This window comes from Aotus nancymaae, unplaced genomic scaffold, assembly GCF_030222135.1.
Source record: "Aotus nancymaae isolate 86718 unplaced genomic scaffold, 86718_ANA_hifiasm-v0.15.2.pri h1tg000108l, whole genome shotgun sequence".
NCBI classification, from domain to species: domain Eukaryota; kingdom Metazoa; phylum Chordata; class Mammalia; order Primates; family Aotidae; genus Aotus; species Aotus nancymaae.
The window spans coordinates 24,071,957-24,089,208 of NW_026988523.1; the positions used below are offsets into that span (position 1 = coordinate 24,071,957).

At 39.2% G+C, this 17,252-nt stretch overlaps 1 pseudogene; it reads left to right on the plus strand.

The window, feature by feature from the left end:
• Positions 1-12,945: 12,945 nt before the first annotated feature.
• Positions 12,946-14,476, plus strand: LOC105711581 (solute carrier family 2, facilitated glucose transporter member 3-like; annotated as a pseudogene).
• Positions 14,477-17,252: the final 2,776 nt, after the last annotated feature.

Sequence of the window (17,252 nt, forward strand, 5' to 3'; positions counted from 1 at the left end):
GTCCCAGCCACTCAGGAAGCTGAGGCAGGAGAACTGCTTGAACCCGGGAGGTGGAGGTTGCAGTGAGCAGAGATGGTGCTACTGCACTTCAGTCTGGGTGACAGAGTGAGACTCCATCTCAAAAAGAAAAAAAAAGAAAAAGTTTTAAATTTGTTTTCCCCTCACTCCAAAATCTCTGATTCCTAATAATTGTACGTGAGTCTCTTTTTCTCAAGCGGTATAAGAAGAAGAGTTGAGATCTGTCAAGGGATTGGAGTAAGCCCAGAGGGGGGCTTCTCAGAATTGATGATACACATGCTTAGTTGCAATGTAATTCAAAAAATGCTAATAATTACCTTCATTGTGCCAAGTTCTGTGCTAAGTAATGAGGAGTCAACAATCAATAAGATATGAACTCTGCCCTCACTCAGGGGTGAGACAAACAGACCAATAAAATGCACTATGATAATTGGTATATTGGGGTAAGAAAAGATCACTTAAACCTAAGAGAAGACTTACCAAAAAATGTGATATTCTGGAACTGGATTTCTTACCCTCAGCTTTGCTGACGTTTTGGACTGGATAATTCTTGGTCATTGGGGGCTGTACTGTGCACTGTAGTATATTTAGCAGCATCGCTGGCAAAATGAGATTTGCATTTTAGAATAACTTTTGCTGCAGTATTGAGGATGTCCTAAAGTAGAGCAAGACTAAATACACGAAGATCAATTTTAAATGTTTGCTACAGACCAGGTGCAGTGGCTTACACCTGCAGTCCCAGCACTTGGGGAGGTCAAGGCTGGTGGATCACCTGAGGTCGGGAGTTCAAGACCAGCCTGACCAATATGGAGAAACTCCATCTCTACTAAATATACAAAATTGGCCTGGCATGGTGGCACATGCCTGTAATCCCAGCTACTCAAGAGGCTGAGCCAGGAGATTGATTGAATCTGGGAGGCGGAGGTTGCGGTGGGCCGAGATCGTGCCATTACACTCCAGCCTGGGCAACAAGACCGAAACTGTGTCTCAAAAAAAAGAAAAATGTTTGCTACAATAATCTTTGCAAATCCTGTGCTAACATATGGCAGCAGGATAAGAAGTAAATGCAACGTTAAAGAAATGTTATTCAGGAGGACAGGGTCATGAGGGAGATGGAGAATTGAGTTTCACTCTGTAATTCTGGTGTGAGATCCTGAGCTAACAGTAGTACCACTCACAGTTATGAGAAAAGGTGAGCGGTAAGAAGAAAGGTGAGAGACATGGGATAATATAAGTTAGAGATATTTTGAGTGTAGCTGTTAGGATTGCATTCAAGTGAATACAAGAAAATCTAATGTAGTGGTTAATTCTTACTTCCTCACTCTTATAAACCTGGGAGCGTGCAATCCGGGCTGAATTCTGTACCTAAATAATGCCATCAGGTACCCAGTTCCTTAGTTGTCCTGCTCTTCATCCCAATAGTATATTATCTCCATGGTCTCAAAACAACTACTGTACCTCTATAGTTCTAGAAAGGAAAAAGAATAAGGAGAAGAGGATACTCCCAAATACGTTACATTTGCAAAACTTTCAGCGCGGCCACCCTTAACAATAAATGTGTAATGGTTAAGTTTATGTGTCAACTTGGCTAGGCTAAGGCGTCCCAAGATAGCTGGTAAAACATTATTTCTGGGTGTGTCTGTGAGGGCGTTTCTGGAAGAAATTAGAATTTGAGTTGGTAGGCTGAGTAAAGAAAATCCACTTCCATAGATGAAACATCTAATCTGTTGAGAACCTGAATGCTATAAAAAAGGTGAAGGAAAGGCTGGTTGGCCTTCTTTGATCAGCACATCTGGATTAGCCCTAAATCACATTCTGGTGAATTCTAAACTAGGCTTCGTTTCTGTTATTCAAATTCTGAATTAGTAAAAGATTTTAGAAGAAATAAAAATTTTTAATTAACAAATAGCAAAAACCAGAGAATAAGTCTAAGGAAATATGTAATTAAGTCAAAGGCACAGATTATCCTTAGACTAGCTAATTGATACCTGAACAGTTACTTGAATAATTCAGTCTTAGTGATAGCAGTTACTGAATCTTCAGAATACAATCAGATAACTCAGTAAAATAACGGTGAACGCTGTTGTTACAGATTCTACTGCAAATTATCTTCAATGCATTTCTGAATTATGTTATCACGGAACTGCACATCCCTAGGGGTAGCAAAAACGAAGCTAGACCAAATGTTGAAGACGTTATTGTAATGAGTCAGGAGAAACCTGAACCTGGCCTGTGACGTCATTTGTTCTGCTCAACTGCAGTCACTTAAATCGTAAGACTTATTTTATATTTATTATTATTAATCGAATAAATGGGAAAAATCAAGATAAATTATTTGGCTTTAGTCAATAAAAAAGCTATCAAATTTACAAAAAGTAAAGCTCTGCTTTCTAAATATGACAAAGAAAATATAAACCTGAAATAGCACACTGCATTACACTTCTCTAAATGCAAGTGCCGTAATTAATTGTCCGTTTCAAAATGTTTTAAGCTACCTCATGTTAGGAGAAGCAGCATTATTAAAAGAGTAAATTAAGTGTTGTTTAAAATCCCTCCTGAGTTTTGAAAACAGGTTTCAAATTATTCCTAATTACCTAGAATTAGTTGGAGTCATCCTATTTAATTCAATTTAACAAAATTTCTTGGTATATCCTACGCACAAAACACTGAAAAAAATATCTCAGAAGTCACAAAGATGAATAAGACATCAATTCTGGCTTTATCCATTTATGTTTGACTGATACATAATAATTGTACATGTTTATGTAGTACATGTAATACAACGTGTAATCACCAAAAAAAGTTATTTAGTATACCCATCACCTCAAACTTTTATCATTCCTTTGTATTGAGAACATTCCAAATCTTTTCTAGATATTTTGAAATTACATAATAAATTACTGATAACCATTGTCACCCTACTATGCTATCAAATTTATTTTGATAGAACTCATTCCTTCTATCAAAATGTCCTTTTATACCCATTACCTGACCTCTTCAGGAAATCAGTGTCATTTTAAGTGAAATAACACTTGTTGAATGCCTTCTGTATATCTTTCATGCACTACAATAAAACTTCATAACACTCTTTTTGATCTGTTTGACAGAAGAAGGAAATGAAACCCAGGGAGATGAAAGGGCTACCCAAAGGCATAGGGGCGGTGGTGGTAGGACTGAGATTGAAACTAGCCTTGCTTTTCCTAAGTCCAGTCGTTCGTTACTATACCACATTTAGCTGTAAGGAAAAATAAAACAGAGAAATAGAATCTGCACTGGAGACTGGAAAGAAGAGAAAAATAGTAGCTCCAGGAAGCAAAATGCTAACCAGTACTTCCATTTGGCAAAGCCCCTATGGAAAACAAGCAAAAAGGGCCGAGAGTGTGGAACAGAACACATACCGACCTCAAGAGTTCAGGGTAAGCCTTCAAGAGTGAGGCTTGGCCGGGCGCGGTGGCTCACGCCTGTAATTCCAGCACTTTGGGAGGCCGAGGCGGGTGGATCACGAGGTCAAGAGATCGAGACCATCCTGGTCAACATGGTGAAACCCCGTCTCTACTAAAAATACAAAAAATTAGCTGGGCATGGTGGCGTGTGCCTGTAATCCCAGCTACTCAGGAGGCTGAGGCAGGAGAATTGCCTGAACCCAGGAGGCGGAGGTTGCGGTGAGCCGAGATCGCGCCATTGCACTCCAGCCTGGGTAACAAGAGCGAAACTCCGTTTCAAAAAAAAAAAAAAAAAAAAAAAAAGAGCGAGGCTTACAGGAGTAGGGAGAAAGCACTCTTTGTGAAACTTTATTTACAGAGAATGTGGTTTGTGAGCTAGACTCCAAGGTTTGGATAATTTTAGTAGGTGAAGAAGGGAGGAAAGAAAATTGGAGATGGGTCCCGGGAATCTATATTTTTAACAAACTCTTCCCAGTACTTCTAGTTGATGCTAAAATTTGAGAACTGCTTAGTCAGATATTTGGCAAGTATATCACCGTAATAAATAACTACATCAAATGTAATGGAAAAAGATCACTGAAAGGGAAAGAGCTCATTAATTTTAGCCATAAGATCAAATATTAAAAATTTCAGAGGTGTACCTCCTTGACATGGTTTGGCCGTGCCCCTACCCAAATCTCATCTTGAAATGTGGTCCCCATAATCCCTACATGTCACTGAGGGACCCAGCGGGAGGTAAGTGAACCACGGAGGCGTTACCCCCATGCTGCTGCTCTCATGAGACTGAGTTCTCACAGAATCTGGTGGTGGTGTAAGGGGCTTTCCCCTTTGCTGGGCACTGGTCCTTGCTGACACCATGTGAAGAAAACATGTTTGCTTCCCCTTCCACTAGGATTGTAAGTTTTTTGAGGCCTCTCCAGCCATGCTGAACTGAGTCAATTAAACCTCTTTTCTTTATAAATTACCCAGTCTCAGCTATGTCTTCATTAGCAGCATGAGAACAGACTAAATACACTCTTATCTACAAATAATGTGCGTTTTATGTAGAACTGGGATTTTGATATAAGTACCTTCAACAGGCACTGATGTCAGCAAGATGGCAGAATAAGAGTTTTCATTTATCCCCTCACAAAAACATCAATTTGAAAAATCATTCAAGGCCGATGTGGTGGCTCAGGCCTGTAATCCCAGCACTTCGGGAGGCCAAGGCGGGAGGATCACTTGAGGTCAGGAGTTCAAGACCAGCCTGGCCAACATGGTGAAACCCCATTTCCACTAAAAATACAAAAATTAGCTAGGCATGGTGGCACACACCTGTAATCCTAGCTACTCTGTTGGCTGAGGCAGGAGGATCACTTGAATCTGAGAGGCAGAGGTTGCAGTAAGCTGGGATTGTCCCACTGCACTCCAACCTAGGTGACAGAGCAAGACTTTGTCAAAGAAAGAAAGAGATAAAGAGAGAGAGAGAAAGAAAGAAACCATTCAAAATATATACACCTACTATGTACTCACAAAAATTAAAAATTAAAAAAAGAAAAACCATCCATGCACAAAAATATCTCTGTAAGAGGTAAGAAATTCAGGAGAGAGTTTATAGCACTTAGGTGGAGCAGAGAAATAAGAAAAGATGTATTGAGTAGGATAGAAAAGCTGATTTCACATTAGCCGTGTCATCCTCCCACAAGCCCACACAGCACAGCTGGAGAAAGTCACCCTTCGGATAGGGCAAGTAGAGAAAGTCAGTGTTTGATTCTGCCACAGATCCCCTTACTAGGCCCACCCCAGTGCTATGAGCTCAAATACAAGCTTAAGATTACACCACAAGGAACTAAGCCCAAAGGTAGCAGAAGAAAGGAAATAAAGATCAGAACATAAATAAACGAAATAGAAGTTAGAAAAACAACGCAAAAGAACGGTGAAACTAGTTTGTTTTTTTGAAAAGATAAAATCGACCAATCTATGAAAAATTATATGCCAAAAACTTGGTTAACCTAAAAGAAATGCATATATTCTTACAAGTGTACAACCTGCCAAGACTGAATCATGACGGAATAGAAAATCTAAAGAGACGAATATTAAGTAAGGAGATTAAATAAGTAATACAAAACCTCCCAGCAAAGAAAAGTTCAAGACCCAATGGCTTTACTGGTAAATTCTAAGTGAGTTAGTGCCAACATTTCTCAAATTGCTCCAAAAATTGGAGAAGGGGGAACATTTCCAAACTTATTTTATAAGCCCAGCATTATCTTGATACCAAGGGTAAACGAGGGTGCTATAAGAAAAAAAAAATTACAGGCCAATATCCTGGATAAACTGGTGCAAAAATCCTCAAGAAAATGCTAACAAACTGAATTTAATAGCACATATACCATGATCAAGTGGGATTTATCCCTGGGATAATCTCATAAGCATTTATCACATTTGTCAATAAATGTGATAAAACCATATTAACGAAATGAAGGGAAAAATTATATGATCATCTCAATAGGGGCAGAAAAAATGATGTTGGATTTAAAAATAAAATTTAACATCATTTCATGATAAAACACTTAAAAATTAGATATAGAAGGAATGTACCTCAACATAATAAAGGCCGTATGTGCCAAAGCCCACAGATAATATCATGAGTAATGACGAAAAGCTAAAAGCTTTTCTCTAAGATCGGAAACAAGATAAGGATGCCCACTTTCACCACACCTATCCAATGGAGCACTGGAATTCCTAGACAGAGCAATAAGGCAAGAGATGGAAATAAAAGGCATTTTAAAAAGAAAATAAAAAGTAGACTGTCTCTGTTTGCAGATGACATGTGTTAAAGCACAATAAGCAGGAAGCCATTAGCCTGGAATTGTTTCTGTACCTGGGACCGTTAAGCAAATTTAACTTAGAGGCATTCCTTGTAACTGATTAATTTTGAATCAAGTTTCAGTCAATCATAAATGGCAAGTAGCTGATTGGTTATATAACTTGGAACCTCCAATTAAACCGTATCCAAATAAGGTAAATACCTAGCTTCAGTTCTCATGTTCAACCTGTTAAAGTTCACTGCTCACACTGCTAGACCAAGGCCCACAACCTCCTGTCAATTTTGGTGCTTCCCATTTCATTAATTGTTCTTTGCTAAATAAATATTGTTTAACCTTATTATGTTTCAAGTTTTTCTCTTTATATCTTTTTTTTTTTTTTTTTTTTTTTTTTTTTTTTTTTTGAGACAGAGTCTCACTCTGTTGCCAGGCTGGTACAATCTCAGCTCATTGCAACCTCTACCTCCCAGGTTCAAGCAATTCTCCCACTACAGCCTCCTGAGTAGCTGGGAATACAGACATGCATCACCATGCCCAGCTAATTTTTGTATTTTTAGTACAGATGAGGGGGTTTCACCAGGTTGGCTAGGCTGGTCTCTAACTCCTGACCTCAAGTGATCCACTTGCCTCAGCCGCAAAAATGTAGTGGAATTACAAGCATGAGCTACCACACCTGGCCTCAGGTTTTTCTTTTAACACATACTTTGACATATAGAAGACCCTAAAGATTGTATGAAACTATTAGAACTAATAAATGAATTCAGTAAAGTTAGGTCAAATTTCTGTACACTGAAAACCAAAACACTAATAAAAGAAATTGGAGAGGACATAAACAAATGGAAAGCTATTCTGTGGTTATGAATTAAAAGGATTAATATTGTTAAAATGGCCATATGACCCAGAGTAATCTACAGATTCAATGCAATCCCTATCAAAATTTCAATGGCATTTTTCATGAAATGCAAAATGAGATTGGGCACTTATCTCTCATCACATGTAAAATCAACTCACAATGGACTGAAGACTGTAAGGTAACACCTGACATTTTACAATTACTAGACAAAAACATAGGGGAAAATCTTCTAGTCATTGATCTAGGCCATGAATTTTTGGATATGACCCCAAAATCACAGGCAGCAAAAGCAAAAATAAACAAATGGGATTGCACAAAACTGAAAAGCTCTATACATTAAAGGAAACAGTGAACAGACTGAAGAGACACCTGTGGAACAGGAGAAAATATTTGCAAACTATCCATATAATCAGGGGTTAATATCTAAAATAATATAAGGAACTCAAACAATAGCAAGAAAACAAATAACCTCGTTTTTTAAATGAATTAAAGAACTTAACAGATATTTCTCAAAAGAAGACAAATGACCAACAGGCATATTTTTTAAAATGCTCAATGTCACTAGTCAAGGCAATGCAAATTAAAGCCACAGCGAAATATCACGTCATACTTGTCAGAATGGCTGTTATCAAAAAGACAAGTAATAAGTATTGACAAAGATGTGGAGAAAAAGGGACACTTGCCACTAACGGTAGCAATGTAATTGGCACAGTCGTTATGTAAAACAAAATGAAAGTTCCCCCAAAATTAAAAACAGGACTGGGTATGGTGGCTTAAATTTGTAATCCTAGCACTTTGGGAGGCTGAGGCAGGAAGATCATTTGAGGCCAAGAGTTTGACACCAGCCTGGGCAACATGGCAAGACCTCATCTTTAAAAAAAAATTTTTAGGCCAGGTATGGTGGCTCACACCTGTAATACCAGCACTTCGGGAGACCAAGGCAGTTGCATCACCTGAGGTCAGGAGTTCGAGATAAGCCTGGCCAACATGATGAAACCCTGTCTTTATTAAAAATACAAAAATTAGCTGGGCATGATGGCCCATGCCTGTAACCCCAGCTACTTGGGAGGCTGAGGCAGGAGAATCACTTGGAGCTGGGAGGCAGAGGTTGTAGTGAGCCGAGATTGTGCCACTGCACTCCAGCTGGGTGACAGAGTGAGACTGTCTCTCAAGATAATAATAATAATTTCTTTAAAAACATTAAAATAAAACTACCATATGATATAGCAATTCTACCTCTGGGTACACGTTCGCAGGAAATGAAATCAGTATGTTGAAGAGATATCTATACTACCATATTCATCATAGCGTTATTCACAATAGCCAAGATGTGGAATCAATCTAAGTGTGTATCAATTGATGAATGATGAAAAAACATGTGATGTGTGTCTGTGTGTGTGTATTTTATATGTGTGTGTGTATACACCACGTACATATATTATTAGATACAAAATATTATTATAATATAATAATAAAATATTATTCATTCCTAAAAAATAAGGAAATTCTGTCATTCACAACACCATAGATAAGCCTGGAGGACACTATGCCACAGAAAGGCAAATATGGCATGATCTCACTCATATGTGGAATCTAAAAATACTGAATTCACAGAAGCAGAGAGTGCAACGGCAATTGGCAGGAACTGGGAAGGTGTTGATAAAAACGCACAAAGTTTCAATTAGGCAAGATGAGTAAGTCCTGAGGATATAATGTACAGTATTGTGACTGTATTTAAATTACTATGGTGCATACTTTTAAATTTTCTAGGATCTTAAATGTTCTCATTTGAAAAAAATGTAACTCTGTGAGATGGCAGATACCTTAATTTAGCTTGATAGTGGCAATCATTCCACAATGTAAGTGTATACTCAAACATCAACTTGTGAACCTTAAATATATACAATTTTTTTCATTTGTGCCTCAATAAAGATTTTTAAAAAGTACTCTTAACTGTTTATTAACAAACATTTATTGAATGCCTTATCCTAAAAAGACTGTATTAAGACTGACAAAAATGAATTAGACATTTTGTCTGTTATTAAATATGTCTCCACCTAATAAAAGAAAAAGATGTGTACAGAACATTTGCCTCGCAGGGTAATAAGTGCTGTAGATGTGGTTTATGGAAGGTACCGTGTGGAACAATGGAACTGGTGAACAGCTCTGCTTGGTTAGCAAAGGGGAAGCGACAGGATTTAGAAGACAGACACAGGTAATGCCTTTAACGATGAGAAGGTATTCACCAAGCAAATAAAAGCAGGAATAAACTTCAAACCAACAGAGGGACTAAAAATATACGATAATGTTTAGAAATCAAAAACCAACTGTTTTAGTCCTTTTGGGCTGCTATAACAAAATACCATAAACTGGGTAGCTTATAAACAAACAAAATATATATATGTTTGTGTGTAGTGTGTAGTGTGTAGCAAAGGTACTCTTCCTCATAGATGGCACCTTCTTGCTGTGTCACATGGTAGAAGAGGCTAGCTAGCTCTCTTTAGTCTCTTCTATAAGAGCAAAATCCCAGTCATGTGGGCTCTACTGTCATATTCTACTCACTTCCCAAGGGCCCCCGTCCTAATTCTATCACCTTGGGGGTTAGGAATTCAACATATGAATTTTGGGAGGACACAAGTATTCAAACCATAGCACCAACTTAAACCAACAGAAGGCAAGAAAAGAAAAACGAGTAGCAAATAAATGAAATAAATAGAAAATGCAAAGTAAAACAGTAAATTTAAAATCAGACATATCAGCAATTACATTAAATATAAATGTACTAAATACTCCAAGTAAGTGTCAAATATTGAGAGCCTCGATTTAAATTCTGCTATGCGTTGTCTATAAGAGACATCCAAAATATAAGAACAAAAGAGTGGGGAAAGTATCTGCTTCCAATAATAACAGAAATAGTGTAATAACTTTGTTAAAAGTAAGATAAATACATTATCAAAGATAAAGAGGATTCCCTTATAGCAAAAAAAGTTTTAACATACTGAAGATTAACTCTAAATATAAATGTGTTTACCAATAATACAGCTTTAAAAGAATAAATACAGCATAATTCCATTTATGTAGAGTTTTAATACAGGCAAGATTATATTTTTAGAGATGCATACTTAGGTTGTAAAACTTTATTTTTAAAAGTAAAAGAGGTATTATTGCCACACACACTATACTAATGGTTACTTCTAGGGGCGGGAAGTGGTGGTATAGTTAGTAAGGAATAGCCTGGAGTCTTCAGCAGGGCTGACAACACTCTAACTTTTTGGATACGTCTCCACAGATGTTTCCTTTTTGTTGTTCATTACACTGTACACTTATGCTTTGTGCACTTTTCTGGCATTTTTATATTTCACGATTTTTGAGTTTTAAAAAATTAACGACAAAGAACTCTTCAGCAGATATCTGCATATTTGCATAACAGCTTCAGAAGGAAAGCTTGTGATGGAGAGGTATATATGAGTGCTGTCTTCTGTGGGCAGCAGCAGGAGCCATGGGAGTAAGTGAGACTGTGCGTGGAAAACACACGGAGAGGAAGTGAGCTCTCCTGACGGAAGGTTCGGAAACACAAGCAGAAGCAGAAGAGGTGCAGTTGCTAAGAAGGAGCAACTCAGAGGTCGGAGAAGAGCAAATCGAGGGTTAATGTTTTAGAAACCAAAGGAGGAGAACGTTTCCAGAGGAGGGAATAATCAATATTGACAAATTCACCAGGAAGGTGAAGTAAGATAAGAAATGACAAGTAATTATGGACATGGCAATTAAAACATCGATTAACTTAGAATGAGTAGTTTTAGTTTCTATCCAAACCACAATATAGAAATCAATTTATTTTCAGGTATTATTGACAGATTTTCACTGTAATAAAGAGTTATGAGTTTTATCACGTGAGTCATTTTACCTTGGATATAAATAACTGATTATAGTGATTCATGGTTTGAAAAACCCAGCCCTCAACTACTTGAGATCCCGGTAAATAAAGTGTTAGTATCCGGCTGTTTAACCACATAATGTGATAGACATTGCCTGTTTCCCCTCAATATTCACTGTCCCCAAAGTACTCCAATTGTTTAGTTACTTTGCCACCCAACCAAAAGACAACATTTCCTAGCCTCCACTGCAGTCGGGAGAAGTTAAATGACTAAATTCCGGCCACTGATATGTGGAGTGGATATTGCTAACTATATGACTATATATTATTGCTAATAGACGATTATATTGCTAGATCAGCTCTGTTCCTACTCCTTCCTTTCCTTTTTATTGACTGAAAGCAGCAACTGGCAACAGCAGCCGCAGCCCTCATCATGTTGCCAGCACCACTTGACCAGCGTGGGTCTTTGGATGGCTTCATGGAGCAGAGTCCTAGCTAGGTGGCACTGTGTTCTCAGCTCTTTTTACTAACCATATTGACCAGCTTCCTAAATATGATATCTAAGTAACCATGTTGTGCGGCATTTCCAGGAAACTCCCTTAAAAGGGAGAGGACACCTTTTTTTAATCTTCACTCCCTTTCCTCCTTTCTGGAATATGGTTTTTGTAAGCGGAGCTCCAAGAATCCAGGTAGAATGCCCAAGGAAGTGACCCCGGGAAATGAAGCCATGTTTGGCAGAACAACAAGACAGAAGGAACTTCAGCCTTTCACTCCATGGAACCAGCATACCCGCCTTAACCAACTTACCTCTGGAATCATTTTCCCTTTTTAACCTACTACTCTCCATGTTTTGTTACCTTTGGCCTAACCTAATCATTACTGGCATATATAGTGATATGAATGAATGGAAAGACGGACAAAATGACAGAGCATTGCTTCCCATGGGCAAGACACACAACAAAACTAACGTTATTAGATCCATTTAAGAGGAAAATGAGACATGAGAACAAACATTTGTTAAGATTTTATATTTATCATTTAAACAGAGACTGTAACCTTCACAGTAATCCTACCAGGTAGGCAACTGATCACTATTTTAAAGAAATTGAGACCTCGCAAGGAAGAGCAAGTTGCTTGGCATCACGCAGTGTGTAAATAACAGAATTTGAACTCACAGTTCTCATTAACAAAATCCATGCTCCATCCTATGCCTTACCTTTTTCCACAGTGAAAAAAGAGGAACAGAAGGCAAATTAACCAGAACAAAAATTGCTTTCACATAGATACAAATAACTCTGATTCAATCAAAATAAAAGGTTTCCTGACTCACTCTAGATTCACAGGGCCTTGTTTTTCTTTTACAACCTCAAGTCACCACACTTTTAAGAAATAAATTATTTTGTAAGTTTATAAAATGAACTGAGTTGTATAGTTCGCAGAAGAATTTCTTAGGCAGTCTGTTCCCCTGAATCAAAGTGAACAACAGACACTGTTATGGGTAACATACTGCTTCTTATTTTCATCCTGGAACAAAAGTGTTTTTTTCAAATGTTGAAAGTTGGAACTAAAACACAACCATCTGGGCCACCAAAATAGACCCTGCTGCCACTGTTTCTATTATTTCAGATTCTACTTGGAATTTCTCATATTTCAATATTCTCGGAAGATCCTGACTACTTTTATTACTTAGAACAGAAAACACTAGGGAGTGTTCTCTATAAGTTTCATGCCGTGTCTGAATATTAAAACAGGGCAATAAATTTATTTGGTAATAAATTGCATCCTAATCTTTTCAATAAAGTCGCGTAAATTAGCACATGACTGTTTACTTGTGTAATAAAAAGTCACGGCCAGAGATGCTGTAATGGTGAGCGTTCAGAGCGTTCCTGAGGACCCGGAGAAGATTTGCTGATAAGAATGACATTATTTTGAAGGGTTTTTTTTTTTTTGGCTGAAAAAGGTGTCTCTGGAATCACACTCCTAGATCTTTCTTGAAGACTTGAAAAGAATTAGATTAGGGCCATGGGGACACAGAAGGTCACCCCAGTTGTGATCGCTGCCATTACAGTTGCTACAATCGGCTCTTTCCAATTTGGCTACAACACTGGGGTCATTAAAGCTCCTGAGATGATCATAAAGGAATTTGCCAATAACACTTTGAAGAACAAGAAAAATGCCCCTCCCTCTGAGATGTTGCTCACGACCCTCTGGTCCTTGTCTGTGGCCACATTCTCCATTGGTGGTGTGATTGGCTTCTTTTCCATCGGACACTTTGTCAACCGCTTTGGCGTGTGCAATTCAGTGCTGATCGTCAACCTGCAGGCTGTCACTGGTGGCTGCCTTATGGGCCTGTGTGAAGTAGCTGAGTCGGTTGAAATGCTGATCCTGGGCTGCTTGGTTATTGGCCTTTTCTGTGCCCATGTACATTGGAGAGATCTCGCCTACTGCCCTGCAGGATGCCTTTGGCACTCTCGGCCAGCTGGGCATCGTTGTCGGAATTCTGGTGGCCCAGGTCTTTGGTCTGGAATTCATCATTGGGTCTGAAGCTCTATGGCTGGTGTTATTGAGCTTTACCATCCTTCCTGCCATCCTACAAAGTGCAGCCCTTCCATTTTGCCCTGAAAGTCCCAGATTTTTGCTCATTCACAGAAGAGGAGAATGCTAAGCAGATCCTCCAGTGGTTGTGGGGCACCCAGGATGTACCCCAAGACATCCAGGAGATGATAGATGAGAGTGCAAGGATGTCACAAGAAAAGCAAGTCACCGTGCTGGAGCCCTTTAGAGTATCCAGCTGCCAACAGCCCATCATCATTTCCATCATGCTCCAGCTCTCTCAGCAGCTCTCTAGGACCAGTGCTGTGTTCTATTACTCAACAGGAATCTTCAAGGATGCAGGTGTTCAAGAACCCATCTATGCCACCATCGGCACGGGTATGGTTAATACTGTCTTCACTGTAGCTTCCTATTTCAGGTGGAAAGGGCAGGAAGGACTCTGCATACGATAGGCCTTGGAGGGATGGCTGTTTCTTCCATACTCATGACTGTTTCTTTGTTATTAAAGGACGACTATAATGGGATGAGCCTTGTCTGTACTAGGGCTATCTTGCTCTTCGTGGCCTTCTTCGAAATTGGACAAGGCCCCATTCTCTGGTTTATTGTGGCCAAACTCTTCAGCCACGGCCCCCGCCCAGCTGCAATGGCAGTGGCCAGCTGCTCCAGCTGGACCTCCAACTTCCTGGTCGGATTGCTCTTCCCCTCTGCTGCTTACTATTTGGGAGTCTACGTTTTTATTATCTTCACCCGCTTCCTCATTACCTTCTTGACCTTTACCTTCTTCAAAGTTCCTGAGACCCGTGGCAGGACTTTTGAGGATATCACATGGGCCTTTGAAGGGCAGGCACATGGTGCAGCTCGATCCGGGAAGGAAGGCGTCGTGGAGAGGAACAGCATCCAGCCTGCTAAGGAGACCATCACGAATGCCTAAGTCATGCCTCCTTCCACTCCCTCGCAGCATAGGAAAGCCACCTCTCCCTGAACTCAGAGAGACCTCATCAGGATGCCCCCAGGACTGCTTCTGAATGCTGCTACTTGATTCCTTTCTTATCCCATGCACCCCATGAGCACCCCAAGGCTGGGATTTGTTGGATTTTCAATGACTTTTAAAATATTTTATTTTCTGGACATTCTCTTCTGCTTAGGAGACCAAGTGAACCTACCTTCATTTCAGGAGGGATTGGCTGCTTGGTATATGACAACTTTGCCAGCTTTTCCTCCCTGGGGTTCTAATATTGCCCCACTAGGGGATATAGGAAAGGAAGAGTAAGGTGTGGTTCCCCAGCCTCAGACTTATCAGGAAGCAGATACTCATCCGAGTGTGGAAGGCAGAGGGGGTTTATGGAGGAGCACCTGTCTCACTTCCATTTAGGTCTACACAGCAAACTAACTTAAGGGATTTTTTGTTTTATCCTCTGGTTTAATTACATAATTTGGTTTTTTTTAGTTGAAGTTTCGGGCTACATGTGCAGAATTTGCAGGTTTGTTACACAGGTATATATGTGCCATGGTGGAAATATTTTTTTAAGTGTAATTTTGCCAAATAGTAAAAACAAAAGGAAATTGAGATTAGAGGGAGGTGTTTAAAGAGAGGTTATAGAGTAGAAGACTTGATGCTGGAAAGGTTAAGGTGCACTAAGACGAAGTTAGGGACAAATGCAGTTCATTACTGGAGGGTAATGATGTGGTGCCTGAGGTCTGCATATCACCTCTTAACAATTTCTGTCCTTCAAATGGAAACTCTTAAGTTTAATTTCGCATAAGAGTCATATGCCTATGTAATAAAGCTACTGATTTCCTTTGGAAAAAAAAAAGTCATGGCTTTAAATGAGGACTTGGACTTTAAAGACATCTGATAAACTATGCCTTCTTCATTGTCATTTAAATCCTTGCTCCATCATTATTTTATTCATCCAACGAATGTGTATTGAGCACCTACAATGAGAAGCAGCACCGTGTAATAGTCAAGAGCGCAGACTACATTTCAAATCCTGGCTCCTCTTTCAGTTGACTGTCTGACCTTGGTCAAGTCACTCAGTCTTGTTGACCCTCCATCTTCTCATTTGTAAATCAAGATAATGTAGTATTATATCTCCAAGGGCTACTGTGAGCACAAAATGAGTTAACGTGAGGATTAAATGTATACACAGTAAGTACATAATAAATGTTTATGAAAAATACATACTGGCATACATGTACACATACAATATACCAAGCTTTAAAGAGCTGGGATATAGCAATGATCTAAACACACATATTTTGTTCCCATATAATATATATTCCAGGCAGACAGAGGTAAACAATAAACAAATAATTAGATAATATGCCATGTGGGATCCATGCTCTAAGGAAGAATAAAGCAGGTAAAAGTAGACAGAGAATGATGGTGGGGCACTATTTTTTACAGAATGGTTCAGAAAGGATGCTGTAAGATAGAAAAACGTGAGGAAGCCAGCCATGCTGATGAAGGATTGGGCTTCTAGGTAATGGAAACAAACACAGAGTTCCCAAGGCAGGATTGTGCTTGAAGTATCTGAAGGACAATGAAGCCAATGTGTCTGGAGAACAGTAAGCAAAATGAAGACTGGGAGGAGAGAAAGAGACAGGAAGAGCAGGGTCTTAGGTTACAAAAGGCTTCGTAGCCTAATGGTAAAGGTATTGGCTTTTACCCAAATTTGACTGGAAGAGCAGGGTTTACAGCCATAGCCCCCTGAACATGGCCAATCTCGTCTGAAAGATCTTGTAGGACTTTGAGCAGAGGAAGAATATTATTGGATACAGATTTGTAAAGGTTCCTTCTGGCTGCTCTGTAAGAAATCAATCATAACAGAGGGGCAAAGGTTGCTGAAAGGAAACCAAAGTGGTATATATTGCAATATCCAGGCGGACAGACCCTAGAGAAATATTTGCATATATGCACAAAAAGATATGAACTTAGCTGTTCATTCTAGTATTCTAACAAAAAAAAAATTTAGAAACAACCCAGATATCTGTCTATGAAGAAGGAGCTAAATAAATTGTGATATACTAAATATCACATAGTATCTATTAATAGCATATTAATAAATCAAATAGCATGCCTTCAATAAGAGTAGGCAGTGGAGGTGATAAAAAATTGGCCTTCTTCTGGATATATTTCCAAAATGTAGCCCACAGAATTTGTCATCAGAGTGGTTGTGATAAGTAAGAGAAATAAAGGAGTGAAGATGACTCCAGGGTTTTCTGTCCTGAGCCAGCAAGGGTGGAATTGTTCTGCTGAGGTTTTGAACACTAGGGAAGAAGCAGAGGATTCCTGGAGGATTAGGAGGGATGTGGTTCCAGGATTCAGCTTTGGACATCATAATTTGACATCAGAGAGTATGGATGTAGGAGACTGAAGTTCAGAAGAGCAATCTGGGCAAGAGATGCATGTTTGAGACTCGTGGTGTGTTCATGGTACTGAAGGCCCTGTGTTTGCATCAGATGAGCCAGTGTGGTGGCTCTAGGACCCAGCTGTGCACTACAATCACAGGAGTGGGACCTAGACATTGTATCCTTGTAAATCCTTTGGGTTGAGAACCAGTGACTTAAAGAACAATATGAAAAGAAAAGAAATGGAAAAAATTTGAAGAGAAATAAAGTAAAAAATACTATGGGTTGGCGGGGTGTGGTGGCTCACGTCTGTAATTCCAACACTGTGGAAGGTTGAAGCAGGTAGAAAACTTGAG